The sequence below is a fragment of the Aethalodelphis obliquidens genome, unplaced genomic scaffold (assembly GCF_003676395.1).
Source record: "Aethalodelphis obliquidens isolate GAN/ISIS:26980383/991018 unplaced genomic scaffold, ASM367639v1 scaffold59, whole genome shotgun sequence".
In the NCBI taxonomy this organism is placed as follows: Eukaryota; Metazoa; Chordata; class Mammalia; order Artiodactyla; family Delphinidae; genus Aethalodelphis; species Aethalodelphis obliquidens.
In genome coordinates, this window is record NW_020838003.1 from 5,459,215 (window position 1) to 5,476,777 (window position 17,563).

The 17,563-nt window shown below is 41.7% G+C and overlaps 1 long non-coding RNA gene across 1 annotated transcript in view; it reads left to right on the forward strand.

Annotated features, from left to right (window-relative positions):
* Positions 1-10,308: 10,308 nt before the first annotated feature.
* The window catches only part of LOC113609877 (uncharacterized), a 78,441-nt gene continuing 71,186 nt past the window's right edge, over positions 10,309-17,563 (forward strand). Inside the window, exon 1 of the long non-coding RNA XR_003428855.1 lies at positions 10,309-10,465. This is a non-coding gene — a long non-coding RNA (uncharacterized LOC113609877). The remainder of the gene's footprint in view (positions 10,466-17,563) is intronic.

Sequence of the window (17,563 nt, forward strand, 5' to 3'; positions counted from 1 at the left end):
AGTCTCTCTCAAAAGAGGCTGGGATTTGAACCCCAGGTCTCTTTCCAAAGCCAGATACTTAGTTTTATTGAATGAAGAGATGATGGGATGGTTATGGAAACACCTCCTTCATCCCCTGACTCCCCTTACTGTCGATTGCTTCTACTCTACTTCCTCATGAATAGGTGATTAACACTATACACTTTGTTTTCCCAAATAAGTAACCCAGTTGTTTCACTTAATGACCTTTCTTCCTCTCCAGCTTGCACCACTCTTCCCACTTCATTCCTACTAAGATGGCTGCCTCCATATTGATCTCCAGCCTATTGACCCCATTATTTCAATATTCTAGCTGCTGCTTTTACTCCTTCTTAGCGTGTCTTTTCCCAAGTACCAGTTTTGTAGCTCTATTTTGGGTCTTTCTGATAAACCTCAACCCTGTGTGAAACAAAGTATCTACTTTGTCCTAATACTGGAAAAACAGAGTTGGGCTGAATTTATAAAGCCTAAGGTAGATTTGTGCCTCTAAACTCATCACTGACTTTGGATTCTCCCAACTGCCAGATATCACAGAGGGGAGGAAGAGAAGCCAGAAAAGCAGGGTTGTTGGGCAATCTTAAGCTTAGACATCTCCTTAACAAACCCAAAACCCAGGTAACTTTTGCTTTGTTCTTGTAACATCGTTCCCTTGCCTTCAGAGATTACAGGTAAGATGGTAAGACATGCATTATGAACTACAAATCAATGTAGCGTGAGTTGACATTCGTATTTTGGTTTCACTTACTCTCACCGGTTCTTTCATAGTAAGCTTACCACCCTAAGTAGCTGCCATGTTCTAAGATGGGCCCCACCCACTGACTTCCTTCTCTCTGAATCAGTCTCTTTGGTATCTCTCTGCTAGAGGTGAAGTCCCAGGACTGTGTCCCTGGCAGTAGGGACACTAGGAGAGAGCCCTTGGGATGATGGTACTCATGTGAGAAACTCTCCAAAGTGCTTCTAGAGACATCAGGGCTCTGAACATGACAAAGTTCCAAAGCTATGAACCACTTATCCTAAGAGGTCTTGGGTAACTGTGTCTAACCAGCTCAGCAGACGTCATGGCTTACCTGTTCTCAATTTCATACAATCTTCCAGAGGACAAGGATCTTTTGGTTGACTCCGATCAAAACTATTTCCCTGAATTTAATAGAGTACTCCCTCTTACTTGATTTTTTATTTAAAATTTTTTTTGTTTTTTATACTGCAGGTTCTTATTAGTCATCAATTTTATTTTATTTTTATTTATTTATTTATTTTAAGTCATCAATTTTATATATATCAGTGTATACATGTCAATCCCAATCGCCCAATTCAGCACACCACCATCCCCACCCCACCGTGGTTTTCCCCCCTTGGTGTCCATACGTTTGTTCTCTACATCTGTGTCTCAACTTCTGCCCTGCAAACTGGTTCATCTGTACCATTTTTCTAGGTTCCACATACATGAGTTAATATACGATATTTGTTTTTCTCTTTCTGACTTCACTCTGTATGACAGTCTCTAGATCCATCCATGTCTCAACAAATGACTCAATTTCATTCTTTTTATGGCTGAGTAATATTCCATTGTATATATGTGCCACATCTTCTTTATCCATTCATCTGTCGATGGGCATTTAGGTTGCTTCCATGACCTGGCTATTGTAAATAGTGCTGCAATGAACATTGGGGTGCATGTGTCTTTTTAAATTATGGTTTTCTCTGGGTATATGCCTGGTAGTGGGATTGCTGGATCATATGGTAATTCTATTTTTAGTTTCTTAAGGAACCTCCATACTGTTCTCCATAGTTCCTATATCAATTTACATTCCCACCAACAGTGCAAGAGGGTTCCCTTTTCTCCACACCCTCTCCAGGATTTGTTGTTTGTAGACTTTCTGATGATGCCCATTCTAACTGGTGTGAGGTGACACCTCATTGTAGTTTTGATTTGCATTTCTCTAAGAATTGGTGATGTTGAGCAGCTTTTCATGTGCTTCTTGTCCACCTGTATGTCTTCTTTGGAGAAATATCTATTCAGGTCTTCTGCCCATTTTTGGGTTGGGTTGTTTGTTAATTTAATATTGAGCTGCATAAGCTGTTTATATATTTTGGAGATTAATCCTTTGTCCGTTGATTTGTTTGCAAATATTTTCTCCCATTCTGAGGGTTGTCTTTTCATCTTATTTATGGTTTCCTTTGCTGTGCAAAAGCTTTGAAGTTTCATTAGGTCCCATTTGTTTTTTTTTATTTCCATTACTCTAGGAGGTGGATCAAAAAAGATCTTGCTGTGATTTATGTCAAACAGTGTTCTTCCTATGTTTTCCTCTAAGAGTTTTATAGTGTCCTGTCTTACATTTAGGTCTTGAATCCATTTTGAGTTTATTTTTGTGTATGGTGTTAGGGAGTGTTCTAATTTCATTCTTCTACATGTAGCTATCCAGTTTTCCCAGCACCATTTATTGGAGAGAATGTCTTTTCTCCATTGTATATCTTTGCCTCCTTTGTTGTAGATTAGTTGACTATAGGTGTGTGGGTTTATCTTTGGGCTTTCTATCTTGTTCCATTGATCTATGTTTCTGTTTTTGTGCCAGTACCATATTGTCTTTTTTTTTTTTTAACATCTTTATTGGGGTATAATTGCTTTACAATGGTATGTTAGTTTCTGCTTTATAACAAAGTGAATCAGTCATACATAAACATATGTTCCCATATGTCTTCCCTGTTGCGTCTCCCTCCCTCCCACCCTCCCTATCCCACCCCTCCAGGCTGTCACAAAGCACCGAGCCAATATCCCTGTGCCATGTGGCTGCTTCCCACTAGCTATCTACCTTACTACGTTTGTTAGTGTGTATATGCCCATGACTCTCTCTCGTCCTGTCACAGCTCACCCTTCCCCCTCCCCATAACCTCAAGTCCGTTCTCTAGGAGGTCTGCGTCTTTATTCCTGCTTTACCCCTAGGTTCTTCATGACTTTTTTTTTCTTAAATTCCATATATATGTGTTAGCATACGGTATTTGTCTTTTTCTTTCTGACTTCACTCTGTATGACAGACTCTACCCATATTGTCTTGATTACTGTAGCTTTGTAGTATAGTCTGAAGTCAGGGAGTCTGATTCCTCCAGCTCCGTTTTTTTCCCTCAAGACTGCTTTGGCTATTCGGGGTCTTCTTTGTCTCCATAGAAATTTTGAGATGATTTGTTCTAGTTCCGTAAAAAATGCCATTGGTAATTTGATAGGGATTGCAGTGAATCTGTAGATTGCTTTGGGTAGTATAGTCGTTTTCACAATATTGATTCTTCCAATCCAAGAACATGGTATTTCTCTCCATCTGTTGGTATCATCTTTAATTTCTTTCATCAGTGTCTTATAGTTCTATGCATACAGATCTTTTATTTCCCTAGGTAGGTTCATTCCTAGGTATTTTATTCTTTTTGTTGCAATGGTAAATGGGAGTGTTTCCATAATTTCTCTTTCAGATTTTTCATCATTAGTGTATAGGAATGCAAGAAATTTCTGTGCATTAATTTTGTATCCTGAAACTTTACCAAATTCGTTGATTAGCTCTAGTAGTTTTCTGGTGGCATTTTTAGGATTCTCTATGTATAGTATCATGTCATCTGCAAACAGTAACAGTTTTACTTCTTCTGTTCCAGTTTGTATTCCTTTCATTTCTTTTTCTTCTCTGATTGCCGGGGCTAGGACTTCCAAAACTATGTTGAATAATAGTATGAGAGTGGACATCCTTGTCTTGTTCCTGATCTTAGAGGAAATGCTTTCAGTTTTTCACCATTGAGAATGATGTTTGCTGTGGGTTTGTCATAAATGGCCTTTATTATGTTGAGGTAGGTTCCCTCTATGCCCACTTTCTGTAGAGTTTTTATCATAAATCAGTGTTGAGTTTTGTCAAAAGCCTTTTCTGCATCTATTGAGATGATCGTATGGTTTTTATTCTTCAGTTTGTTAATATGGTGTATCACATTGATTGATTTGCATATATTGAAGAATCCCTGGATCCCTGGGCTAAATCCCACTTGATTATGGTGTATGATGCTTTTAATGTGTTGCTGGATTCTGTTTGCTAGTATTTTGTTAAGGAGTTTTGCGTCTATATTCATCAGTGATATTGGTCTGTAATTTTCTTTTTTGTAGTGTCTTTGACTTGTTTTGGTATCAGGGTGATGGTGGCCTCAAAGAATGAGTTTGGGAGTATTCCTTCCTCTGCAATTTTTTGGAAGTGATTGAGAAGGATGGGTGTTAGCTCTTCTCTAAATATTTGATTGAATTCACCTGTGACGCCATCTGGTCCTGGACTTTTGTTTGTTGGAAGATTTTTATTCATAGTTTCAATTTCATTAGTTGTGATTGGTCTGTTCATATTTTCTATTTCTTCCTGGTTCAGCCTTGGAAGGTTATACCTTTCTAAGAATTTGTCCATTTCTTCCAGGTTGTCCATTTTATTGGCTTAGAGTTGCTTGTAGTAGTGTCTTAGGATGCTTTGTATTTCTGCATTGTCTGTTGTAACTTTTTTTTCATTTCTAGTTTTATTGATTTGAGTCCTCTCCCTCTTTTTCTTGATGAGTCTGGCTAATGGTTTATCAATTTTGTTTATCTTAAAGAACCAGCTTTTAGTGTTATTGATCTTTGCTATTGTTTTCTTTGTTTCTATTTCATTTATTTCTGCTCTGATCTTTATGATTTCTTTCCTTCTGCTAACTTTGGGTTTTGTTTATTCTTCTTTCTTTAGTTCCTTTAGGTGTAAGGTTAGATTGTTTACTTGAGAGTTTTCTTGTTTCTTGAGGTAGGCTTGTGTAGCTGTAAACTTCCCTCTTAGAACTGCTTTTGCTGCATCCCATAGGTTTTGGATCATCATGTTTTCATTGTCATTTGTCTCTAGGTTTTTTTTTGATTTCCTCTTTGATTTCTTCAGTGATCTCTTGGTTATTTAGTAATGTATTGCTGAGCCTCCATGTGTTTGTGCTTTTTACATTTTTTCCCTGTAATTGATTTCTAATCTGATAGCGTTGTGGTCAGAAAAGATGCTTGATATGATTTCAGTTTTCTTAAATTTACTGAGGCTTGATTTGTGACCCAAGATGTGATCTATCCTGGATTGATGTTCCATGGGCACTTGAGAAGAAAGTATAATCTGCTGTTTTTGGATGGAATGTCCTATAAATATCAATTAAATCTATCTGGTCTATTGTGTCATTTAAAACTTCTGCTTCCTTATTTATTTTCATTTTGGATGATCTGTCCATTGGGGTAAGTGAGGTGTTAAAGTCCCCCACTATTATTGTGTTACTGTCGATTTCCTCTTTTATAGCTGTTAGCAGTTGCCTTATGGATTGAGGTGCTCCTATGTTGGGTGTATATATATTTATAATTGTTATATCTTCTTCTTGGATTGATCCCTTGATCATTATGTAGTGTCCTTCCTTGTCTCTTGTAACATTCTTTATTTTGAAGTCTATTTTATCTGATATGAGTATAGCTACTCCAGCTTTCTTTTGATTTCTATTTGCATAGAATATCTTTTTCCATCCCCTCACTTTCAGTCTGTATGTGTCCCTAGGTCTCAAGTGGGTCTCTTGTAGACAGCATATATATGCGTCTTCTTTTTGTATCCATTCAGCAAGCCTGTGTCTTTTGGTTGGAGCATTTAATCCATTCACGTTTAAGGTAATTATCGATATGTATGTTCCTATGACCATTTTCTTAATTGTTTTGGGTTTGTTTTTGTAGATCCTTTTCTTCTCTTGTGTTTCCCACTTAGAGCAGTTCCTTTAGCATTTGTTGTAGAGCTGGTTTGGTGGTGCTGAATTCTCTTAGCCTTTGCTTGTCTGTAAAGCTTTTGATTTCTCCATCGAATCTGAATGAGATCCTTGCTTGGTAGAGTAATCTTGGTTGTGGTTTCTCCCCTTTCATCATTTTAAGTATATCATGCCACTCCCTTCTGGCTTGTAGAGTTTCTGCTGAGAAATCAGCTGTTAACCTTATGGGGGTTCCCTTGTATGTTATTTTTCATTTTTCCCTTGCTGCTTTCAATAATTTTTCTTTGTGTTTAGTTTTTGTCAATTTGATAACTATATGTCTTGGCGTGTTTCTCCTTGCATTTATCCTGTATGGGACTCGCTGCGCTTCCTGGACTTGGGTGGCTAGTTCCTTTCCCATGTTAGGGAAGTTTTTGACTATAATCTCTTCAAATATTTTCTCTGGTCCTTTCTCTCTCTCTTCTCCTTCTGGGACCCCTATAATGTGAATGTTGTTGCATTTAACGTTGTCCCAGAGGTCTCTTAGGCTGTCTTCATTCTTTTTTCTTTATTCTTTTCCACAGTAGTGAATTCCACCATTCTGTCTTCCAGGTCACTTATCCATTCTTCTGCCTCAGTTATTCTGCTATTGATTCCTTCTAGTGTAGTTTTCATTTCAGTTATTGTATTGTTCATCTCTGTTTGTTTGTTCTTTAATTCTGAGAGGTCTTTGTTAAACATTTCTTGCATCTTCTCGATCTTTGCCTCCAATGTTTTTCCGAGGTCCCGGATCATCTACACTATCATTATTCTGAATTCGTTTTCTGGAAGGTTGCCTATCTCCACTTCATTTAGTTGTTTTTCTGGGGTTTTATCTTGTTCCTTCATCTGGTACATAGCCCTCTGCCTTTTCTTCTTGTCTATCTTTCTGTGAATGTGGTTTTTGTTCCACAGGCTGCAGGATTGTAGTTCTTCTTGCTTCTCACTCCCTCTTTAAAGTGGGAGTATCCATATTTTCAGTTCGTTTTTCAGGCAAATTAGCAGAAGCAGTCAAGGTTTCACAACTTAGTCAAACTTTCCTTTTTCTATTATTATTAAGTGCCCCCTGTTGGATGTGTTTAAGGCTGTAATTTGTGGTTGTGCCCTGTCTTGCTTAACTAGCAAGACCCTGTGTTAGATCCTTGAATGGAGGCCAAGTTTCCAAAAACATGGGGCTGATGTTAGACCCCATTAGGTCATCTCCCTGTGGTCTTACTTTGAGACGTATTTGCTGCAGTGTTTATTGTTTGGGCCTCCCCGAGTGTGGGTCTCTTACCCCAGGGTGATGCTTTTAGAGCTGGTATTAATACTTATCAACACCGTTCCTCCATACCTCCCACCCAAGGCTAGCTGTTTTGTTCTCATTTGCTCAAAATATCTGAGAATGGGTAGAGCTTGAAATTGGGGGCTGGTTGAGGCCAAGTACACTGGCTTCTGACTCATCTTGAAAAAACCCTTTCTCCCCAACTTCCCTATTTTGAAGTGGAAGTTTTAAAACCTGGACCTAATGGGATGACAGACGTAAAATGGTTAATTTTCTAGGCAGTAATTTTATCTTTAGTTGCAAGGCTGTTGTGGCCCAGATGAGAGCATCTCAGACTATCTGGTGTAGGACTGGTTTGCTTCTAATCTGTCATGGGTCAACACTTCTTAATATAGAGTAAGAGTGAATTATCAGAAGAATAGAAGCCAAGTCTTACTAGACTTAATAGACACAAAATTACATTTTGACAATCAAAATAAAAGAGGAAGAAATACAAATTTTATATTTATAAAATATATATTTTTAAATGGTGACTGAAAATTACAATCAGAATCACAGGTGTTATCAAGAGTGAAAGTGTAGTATAACTTACTGCATGAAATGGTATGTAGAATGAGTACTAAACGTCCGTACTTCAAGTGCTCAGTTTTAAATGACAAATCAGTTTCCTTCTTAACTTACTAAATCTATGTTGGATTGACAGCAGTGCTGCTCACAAGGGATAATATAACTAAACTACTAGACTACATTTTAATAACTCTCCTAGTAGGGAGACTAATCTCCTATAGGCATGTTGATCAGAATGGAGGATTTTAAAGCCATCACAGCAGTCTCAGGGGTTATTTAACCTAGCCAAAATAATCACTAGATGCTGTACTAAAAATATACCTTAAATCCTTTATCACTAGCCAATTACAAGTATATCCTGTAAAGCTATGGTTACCTTCAAGGTGAATGGATTCCAGGTCTGAATTTGCCTGCATGGGTCTCTTGATAAAAAGCTAAATTCAGGATCTTCTATTTCAAAAGGTTTTTGATTGTTTTGCAGATGGGCAACATCAAGAACTCCTGTTTCACTGATCAAATTATGTAACATGTAATAACTTAGTCCTTCAAGAGTCTAACTTTTGTTTTTGCTGTTCTTATGTGTAACTGATACCCATTTTGATGTTTAGGAGCTTTTAAAGGTTGTTGGTATGGTTTGGAGAACAGAGCGAATGGACAGCCCCCTTATCTGTTCACTTACTAGAGCATTCTGTCAATCAGGTTATTTCAAAACACCGTTGGAGGAAGGCAGGTTATGAATAAATGATGTCCACTGTTGGAGCTATAGCTTTTGGAGTTTTCTGTGGCTGAGGAAGAAAATATGAGATGGACCTCTAAAACTAGAGATCTGAAGTTGCCAGGATTTCCCTATGGAAAGATTCAGAGGTGGCTAAATCCTAGAAGTCACGGCACTTGATGCCACGTCTCCAAATTCCCTTAAGTGACTATGCCAAGGGGTGGCTGAGTCCTAGTCACATTTCTCCCACCATACCCCACCCTCTGGTTCTTGCTTAATATGGTTTTATGTTAACTTGGTTTCAAGCCATGAGTGCACTTCCCTGCAGACCAGGCTATTATTCTCTAAACCCATTCCTCATAGGAATTCTTGAGATGCTGCTTTTCCATAGGAATAGTCTGAGCTCTGCAAGGAGGCAACATAATGTAGTGATGAGGACAGACTTAGCGCCCTGGCCTGAGCTGGAGTTCCAGATCTTCCATCTTCTGGCTGTGTAGCCTGTTGGCAAATCACTCACCCTCCCCAAGCCTCAGTTGTTTGGTTAGAAATAGAGCTGCTGGGACTAGTATATAGAGGATATTTTGCATAGGACAACAAAATTCTTCTCAGAAGTTGGCCTGAGACAGGACTTGTATTCTGCAACAATAGTTTTCTAAGATGAGGTTCTTTGAGAGTAAAGGGAAGAGAGGTGAGAAAGAATGGCTAAAATCCAGAGCTGCACAGGAGATGTTTATAACGAGCTGCTCACAGAACTGTGGAACAGAGTCCCACAGCAGAGTATTTCTAGCACCACGCTTTCTCATCATTTTCCATTGGAAAATATTGGTGTTACGGAATCAGGTGCATCTTGCCAGATGCTCAGGTATCAAGCCAAAATGCAGTTACTCCTAGATTGGCAGCAAAGAGAGGGTTTATTCACAAGGCAGCCAAGTGAGGAGATGGGAGAACGCATCTCACATACCTCCCTGAAGGCAAGGGGCTCGGGGTATTTATAGGATGAAGAATAAAGAAGCAGAGCAGTCTGAGGCTTGGAGTGTGAGTTGCATGGGGAAAGGTGATTGGGGAAAAGTATGGTAATTGTAGTTCTGAGCGGGAGTAACTAAGCTACAGGCCTCTGCACATTAAAACTGGAGGTGCTTAGAATGACCTGAAGGTGGAGTTTTCAGCCCTCTGATGTCCAAAGGTCACCAAGTGCACACTTGTGCATGTTGGAGGGTCGGTGGTTCCCATCCAGTCTTAGCTGGATCAGCTTGAACTAGACACAGCTGCCTCTAAGTTCCTGGAGAAAAAAATTCGGGCAAACAACATCTTATTTAGGCATTGTGCCACTTGGAGGACATGCAAGTCTTTTGTAGCAACAGTCAAACCACCTTGATTAGTGAAGGCAGGTTCCAGGTGAAATGGATTTAATGATTACAGTTTCGCTTGTATAACTCACACACTGGAGGGGATTGGAAGCTAGACAGCTGAAGGCCCCAGCCCTCCTGAGGAATGAGAGCTGTGTCGTACACCTATCAACATAACCTGCTATCCTGTGGCTTGCTAGGTAGGAAGCTTTGCTCAAAGGTGTTCTTCTGATTGGAGAAAATCTCTCTGAAGATGAAGAGAACTTGCTAGAAACACATATTTCAGACTACAGTCTGCATGCTGGGGAAATCTGAAGGTCATTCTTAAACACGAATAATTATTGCTAGTGGGTAGATGGAGGGGCATTGGCTGGAAAGGTGACCTGCTTGGCTTGTGTCCAGAGCATCCCATCTTCACAGGTAAAGCTTCTTAGCTGTAACTCGGGATCTAGTGTCAGTTCTATTTTTTATGGTGTAACAGGCCAGCAATGGTCACTTAGCTTTAAGTCAGATCTGTTATTGGTCCTATGCTGACTGCTATCAAATTTTAGTGACTGATCCCTTGTTCTTGCCATTTTCTAAGCTCTTTTCTTCTGTTTCTTTGAACAGCAGTCCCAAGAACTGGGTCCTTGCTTAGATCCCGAGTCTTCCAGGACTGTGGCAATGGACCATGCAATCTACCCAGGAGCAGTGGCTGTTCCCGAGGCAGAGCTTCGTGTCCTGACCAACACTGGTGCAACTTGTTCTACCACTGACCACCACCGTGACCCAGTTATTAGCTGGGTAGGTTGCTACTTCTGAGGTTCATTTTGTGTATGAAATGAGAAGGTTAAAGGTGGGATTAGATACATTCTCAACTACTCAAATTGAGTCGATCTTGGGAGTCTTTTGGTGGGATTGATAATCAGGGAAAGAAGGTATGGAAACCAAAAAGCACTGTCTTGACCTTGTAATGTACCATTTTGATTTAAGTCACATCTTAGTCATTGGACCTTGCCCAGAGGTCTTTGATAAAATAATGGGTATGAGTTCCAACAGGTGTACCCAGACACAGGCTCTGGGACCTTCTCCATGCTTGCCTGTACAAGAATTGCTGTGACTGGATCTCTTTTCTATGTTGGGCTTTCTCAACCTGTCTTCAAATGACAATTTAAACATTGAAGTTGGGACACAGTTATGGTCACTATCAGAATTGACACCTGAGCCTAAGCTGGCCAGAGATCCTTAGGTCCTTCTTATCAAAAGGGTTGCCTTTTGTTCAAGTCTGTGTCTAGAGAAGAGACATGGAATTACAGTTGTCCTCAAGGGGACTGTCTCACTCTAGCTGGCTCCCGAAAAGCAAGGATTTGAGGGCTGCCTGAATCAATTCTTGTTTCTTTGTTTTTAGGGGGAAAGAAAGGATGGGACTCCTACATTCTCTGGGAAGGACAACAGTGAAACACTGGATACATGGGAGCTGGGGGGTATTGAGGCCATGATCATTGCTTTAGATGGTGCCAGAGACCACATAGAATTGAGTATGCAGTGGAGTGGCAGGGAGAAGCCTACTTTGTACCTACTTGGTCATGTATTTCTTGTGGTGCTGACTGACTGGTCTTGTCATATCTTTAGATGTCATAGATGACCGCATTTTACTAGAGGGATAAAACTCCTAATTGGCACCGTCAAGGTTTAGATTAAGGGAAAGGAAATAGAGTTGGGGATATATCATAGGAAAAAGTTGCTAACACTGAAGCACGGTAGCATGATTGTTGAAAAATTGTTTTCAACAAGTTTTTTTTGTCTTGCTATATTTTGTAAGAATCAACTGTGGGTTCCTTAAATAAGAACAAATTCAAGGAAAAAACTAGTAAAGTTACCCAGTTTATTATTAGTCTATTCAAAAAAGGAAAGGAAATCAGTCTTGGCCCACATAACAAATATACAGGGTTCTTATCTGTAGTTGTCAATCTCTTTAAAGAGTGGGGAAAACCTTTGTTAGGGAGTTGGCAAGTCCTAGAAAAAGGCTTAAGGGCTTTGTTTGTTTTGGAGACTAGGACAAGACACAGCTGGCTGCTTGAAGTTCACACTGTGTCTTCTGTGGGTGGGTAATGTCAGTGTTGCTTTCCCAGTATCCACTGGGACATGTAACTGGAGTACCTTAAAGGGGTCCCTTGGAATGGGAAGTGGGTTTGGGCAAGTGAGTTGGGAGACTGGAAAAAAACAATCTGGCTCACAGTGTAGCTTTGCTGTCCCTGTGAAGTAGAATTCCTTTCCTCTTTGAAATATGGGGAAGTCCTTCTCTAGTCTTTTCCTATCACCTGTCTTATCCAAGGGAAGAAGAAGAATTGGGTTAATGAGATGGGGAACAATTCATGGGGCATATGTAGCTGAACCGTCCTCTTTAGTTTTCAGAGCAGTGCCCTTTCCAGATCGTGTGGGGGAAAATGCTAACCAAGCCGGCTTCCTCCACCTTATGGCAAAAGGCTCATTCAGCCTGGTTCAGGGGGACCATTTCTCCCAAGCTTGGTTCTTCTGATCCAGTGTCACCAAGGTAGTCTGACCTGGCAACTGAAGTGCTGCGGTGCCATGACCAGACAGCCTACAGAGACCCACCACGTGCTGCTGCTGGTCCTGTATCCCTGGCTCCACACCAGCATGCAGAAGAGTTGAGGGCAGGCTAAGGATTTCCAGTCTCCCAGGTGCTCTTGACAACGTGTGGCACCAGCAGAGCAGCAGGGTCAGGTTCCCCTTCATGGTGGGGAAGACCGTTCTCCCTGGCCGTTACTCTAAAGGGGTGGTCGGACGGACCTGAGCTCAGCCTGATCCTCCTGCGTATGGAGGTGAGTCTAGTGTTCTTGGGCAATGGAGCCTGTCAAATTCCGTGGTTCTCTATCACAGAAATTCTAGAGCAGTATTTCTTCCCAGTTAAACTGGTGTGGGCACACAGTGGGCCTGGCTTCCCAGGATAGGATCTGACTCGAATCTCCTGGGAGAATAGACTTACCGGCTGGGTCTGGTCTTTTCAGAAGGTCTTGGGATGTTGAACAGCTTCCCGTGCTAGTGTGTGGCTTCAAGGTGATGTTCACAGCTCCACTGCCCGTACTATATGTTTAGTTCTTAACTGTCAGAAGTAAATTCATAACAGCAGAGTCGACATCAGGGGTTGTTCAGAGGAAAGACCCTCTCCAAGCTCTTAGAGACTTGGGTTTCTGCCCTAAGGGGGAATGTCAGATTGGGAGGGTTAAATTGAGGGCAAAAATGAAATACTTGCAAGAATACCTCTGCTGTGGCCAAGTGTAGGCAAGAGGGAATACAGTGGCAAGATATCTGAGGTATTGTTGGGGGAAGACTCCACCATCGTGGAAGAAGTGAGAAAGGCTGAGGGTCAAGAGGGACCTCCTGGGACAAGCTTAGAGAAGCTTGCGACCAGAGCTAGTACCTCTTGAGGTGGCGGGGGGCAGGAGCAGGAAGCTTTAATTGTCCTGTGAAGCTGCTTCAGTAAACCACAGGCAGTTATCTGCTAGAGAGCATTTCTGTCTTCAAGCCCGTGGGGTTGAGATATTTTAAAGCTGCCAGTCCCAGGAAGGAGTAGAATGAGATCCCAGTTTCTTGGGGGATAGTACCGTTTTTAACAGCATCTTGTACTTCCTAAAACTCATCCACAACAAGCGTGTGACCTTTAACTCTGGACTATGGCCAATTTCTTGACTTGTTTGAGGCATGAGGACAGAAGTGTTGGATTCTATTTTGCATGTCTCCGTATGCAGTAGAGCACTGAATGCAGGTCTAGAGGGCATGCCCTCACAGGCAGGCAGTCCTCTTAGGAGGAGGAACTTCTACTGCTGTCAAGTTTGGGTCCTTTGGAGTTGAAAACCCAAGAGACTTAGTGGGCATAAAGCCAGGGGGAAAAAGGAGGCAGATGGAAGGGGCAGGCTGAAAAAATCTTTACACGTCATTGTAACACCCGAGAAAGAAGGGGAAGGACAGAAAGAGCCGGAGACTGCAGCACAGCTCTGCGGTAGAGTCTCGGCCATTCTAAGAGGGAGATGTTGTACAGAGATGACCAGGGGAGGAAACTTGGATTGGGTGGAAATGGTGAGGCCCCAGTACTGCCCTGTGCTCAGTCTTTGGCCAATTGCTCCCTGGGAAGAAGAATCTAGGCTGGATTGCTACAGCAGATCCTGCAGCGCTGCAGCTGGAAGCTCATTGAATGGTGCCCTTGCTTGTGAGTCTGATCATCTTCAAGAGGTAGTCCTGATGGTGGTAATGGTTATAATTTTCCCGTTGTCGAGCACGCTACCAGCTTGGTACTGCTGGGATGTAGAGAGTGGAGCTAGTCATTCCTTAGCAGAAAACTTGAGCTCAGAAGGCTTTCCCCTGCACTCCACGTTCTTTGTATGGATCACCGAGTCCTAATAGAAAAGATACTAATTTCCTATTGCTGCTGTAACAAACTACTATTAAGACTTAAAATAGGAGACATTATCTATTCAGATCTGAATTGAGTCTCAAAGTGGAGTTGTAGGCAGTACTGCATACTCTCCTAGGGCATCTGGATGGGATATTCATTCCACTTCTCCAGCTACTACAGGCTGCCTGTATATTTTGGCTCATGGCCCCCTTCCTTCTACAACCAGTGATGGCTAGCAAAGCCGTTCTTATGTCACTTCACCCTAGAACTGACTCTTCTGTCTTCCTTGCCCATGTTTAAAGACCCTTATGACTATACTGGTCCTACTGGGATAGTCTTCCTATTTTGTGATCAACTGATTAGTAACCTTGGTTCCATATATAATATGCATTTCTGTTATGTAATCATAATATATAAGTTCTGGGAGTTAGGATGTAAACCTTTTAGGGGCCATTATTCTACCTACCACAGAAGGGTTTTGGAAGCAGTCTCCACCTGGAAAGGGGCAGGTGCTCATGGAAGGAGTCATGTGAACAGTCTGCAATGTTGGTGCTGCCCATGGGGGTATGTGGTAGGCACTCGCACCGTGGCAAGGACTCTAAAGGCCTGGGGATGGCTGGATATGAAGACTGAAAGAGGCAAGACTGAGAACCAGTAGGTCTGGTAACTTTTGGGGAGAAGGTCATGGTGTTCCTTTCGCTGTTTCTTCACTTTGACCTGTGAGGTCTTCCTGGGGTTTGCATATGCGGCCTAGCTCCTGCTTGGCTACAATCTGAGGTGCTGAGACTTGGCACTTTCTACCACTTGGGTTTAGATGAACAATAGGTCTTGGGGACAGGTGCTTAGATTCTTCCCCTGTGGCCTGACCATTGTTTCTCCTTAGCTTTGTGTTCCTCAGCATTCAAGTCTTCGTGGATTTTGAGGGGTTTCTCTCCTTACTCCAGACTTGTCTTTCTGTGACGTTCAATGTTGAAATTTCCCGTCTGTTCAGTGGAGCTGCAATTAAATCCCTGGTGTTCACTAGGATAACAGGGCCTGGTCAATAACGGTTGGGAATATTTCCTCAAGGCCTCCCTCATTTTTATCATCTTTACTAACATGGTTTGGGAGATGGTAGCAGGAAGCCCAGCTGCCTGGGTGATCCATATGGGCCCTAAAATTCATCTCTTTTCATTAAAAAAATTAAGGTGTACAGCAAATTGATACATAAATACAGTGAAAAGATATTTACAGTCAAGCTAATTAACATATCGTCTCACATAACTATCCTTCTATTTTGTGATGAGAGCACTTAATGCCCTCAACAAATTTCCAGTATTCAATGCAGTATTAGTCATCAGGCTGTACATTTTCTCTAGACTTACCTGACAGAGCTACAACTTTGTACCCTTTGATTAACAAATCCTGATTTTTCCCTACCTTCCTGTCCCTGGTAACCACTGTTCTACTCTCTGCTTCAATGTATTTGACTTTTAGATTCTACAGTAAGCAATATCTTCCACGTTTTTTCCTTTCTGTATCTACTCCAGAATGCAACTTATGGTATCACTACTATCTAAACAAAGAACTGGCCGGAAGAAGTATGGTTTTATTGAAATCTCTGTGTCAGGAAGTACTTGTAAGAACTAAAGGTGACAACACTAATCTCTGTGGAAGGATCTGTTCTGATTGCTGTAGGAGGTTCTAGAGTAGAGCAACTTTTCAAAAGGTGGAGTTGGTCCATTGCCCTTACTGGAGTATTGTACTGGAGAAGATTGCTTCTTTGGGTGACTTGCATCGAAAAAGTGGGTAGATAGCATTGTGTATCCATTCATCTTAGGATATTCGTATTCGGTCACTTTCATATTCGGCCACCTTAACAGATGTAAAATTTATGAGGGAAAACATTGTCATGAAAGTTTGTTAGTAGTTACTCCGTAGGGTGGTTTTGTTCTTCAGGGCCAATCATAGATTTGGGATCTGTCTATCTTTTTGATGAAGCATCCTCCAAGCTGTTTCTCTGGGTTGTCAAAGATGACTCGTCATGACCACCATCTGTTTTCCAGACAGCCAAAAGGGAACCCAAAGAAGGTGGCAGGTCTGCAGCTTCTTTTCTAAAGGCATGATGACACTTGCACTTAATTTCTGTCAACATCCCATTGCCCAGTATCTAGTTGCATGGTCACAACTAGTTGAATAAAAAAGCTCATCGTGTAATCTTAGCTGGGGGATTGTGTGCTTACCTAAACCTGGGGGACTCTTACTAAAAGGAAGAAGAAAATGAATATCAGATAACCAGCAGTAGGTTGTACCACCATGTATCTAAAGGAAACCTCCCAGATTTGGAGCCAACTTGAACTATAATCTGTAATGAGCTGATAGTTCACCTGCTCAGATTTCTTCTACCTCCATAATGAAGTGGGGAGATCATGTCTAACCCCTCTAAGTTAGCTAGCTGGCTTAGAGCTCAGTCTGACCTTGAGTGTAGTGGTCAGACATCCACCTACTGTCAGGTTCAAGTGGGATTCTACCACTGAGGAACCTCCTGTTGAAATATGACCAAAAGCGTATGAGCCCATGGAAGGCCTGTCACCCTGGTGTTTGAGCAGGTCTTGGCCCTAAGGCTGATGTTGTCTTCAGTAGCTCATCAACATCCAGGTAAAGCAGCAGTGTGGGGCATGGCTGCTTGGCCTGTATGAGGTATAGTAGCAAAACCCTGAATTGTTTGTCTTTGCCTGTGGAGATGTAAACAGAGTTGAGCATGAGGTTACTCAGGCGGTCCTGGTGAAGAGTGGAGGATGTAGCAGGAAGTAATTCCCTCTTATTTTCTGCTGGGGGCCTTCTGGTGGGCCTGGAGTCCATGATGTGGGCTTCGTACTTTCACGCGTGATCCTTAGGCAATATTTTATGTGGAAATGGCAGCTGTGCTTGTGACTGTCCTTGTTGGGTCAGGAGTCAGTTGAAACAAAGTATGGGCAATATCACTGTTTAGAGTTCCTTTTCTGATTCGGGGCTTTCTGGGCAAACGTTTCAAAGCTGATCTCCCAGGGGTGGAAGAGGGAGGGAGTATGTTGTGCCTTGTGCTGGACCTAGTCGCCAGCATCCCAGAGTCCACTGACATTGGTCTATAAGTGGTTGTGGCACTTGCGCTTCCTTTGCCTTGAAGAAATGGTTACTAAACAATGAGAGTAGGGATATGTGTGCCCTAGGAGAAGAGTTGGATCCTACTACTTTAAGCCTGGGGCTTTCAAATTAGGTTCAAAACCTCTGTGGTGTTATCGGCTGGCTAACCTAGCAGTCATACCTAACTCCTCTTATTGTCTGCCTCCAAAAAAGAGGTGGTGAAAACTAAATATCACTACACTTAGCTTCAAGAAGAGCTAAGAAAGAGTTAATGAGACAAAACATATAGCCACTGGAAGCCTTCTGCAAAAGCTAGTTCTCAGTCGATTAAAAATCAAATAGAAAAGGATTTGGTTCTCTGTGCCTGTACCATCATTGTGACAGCT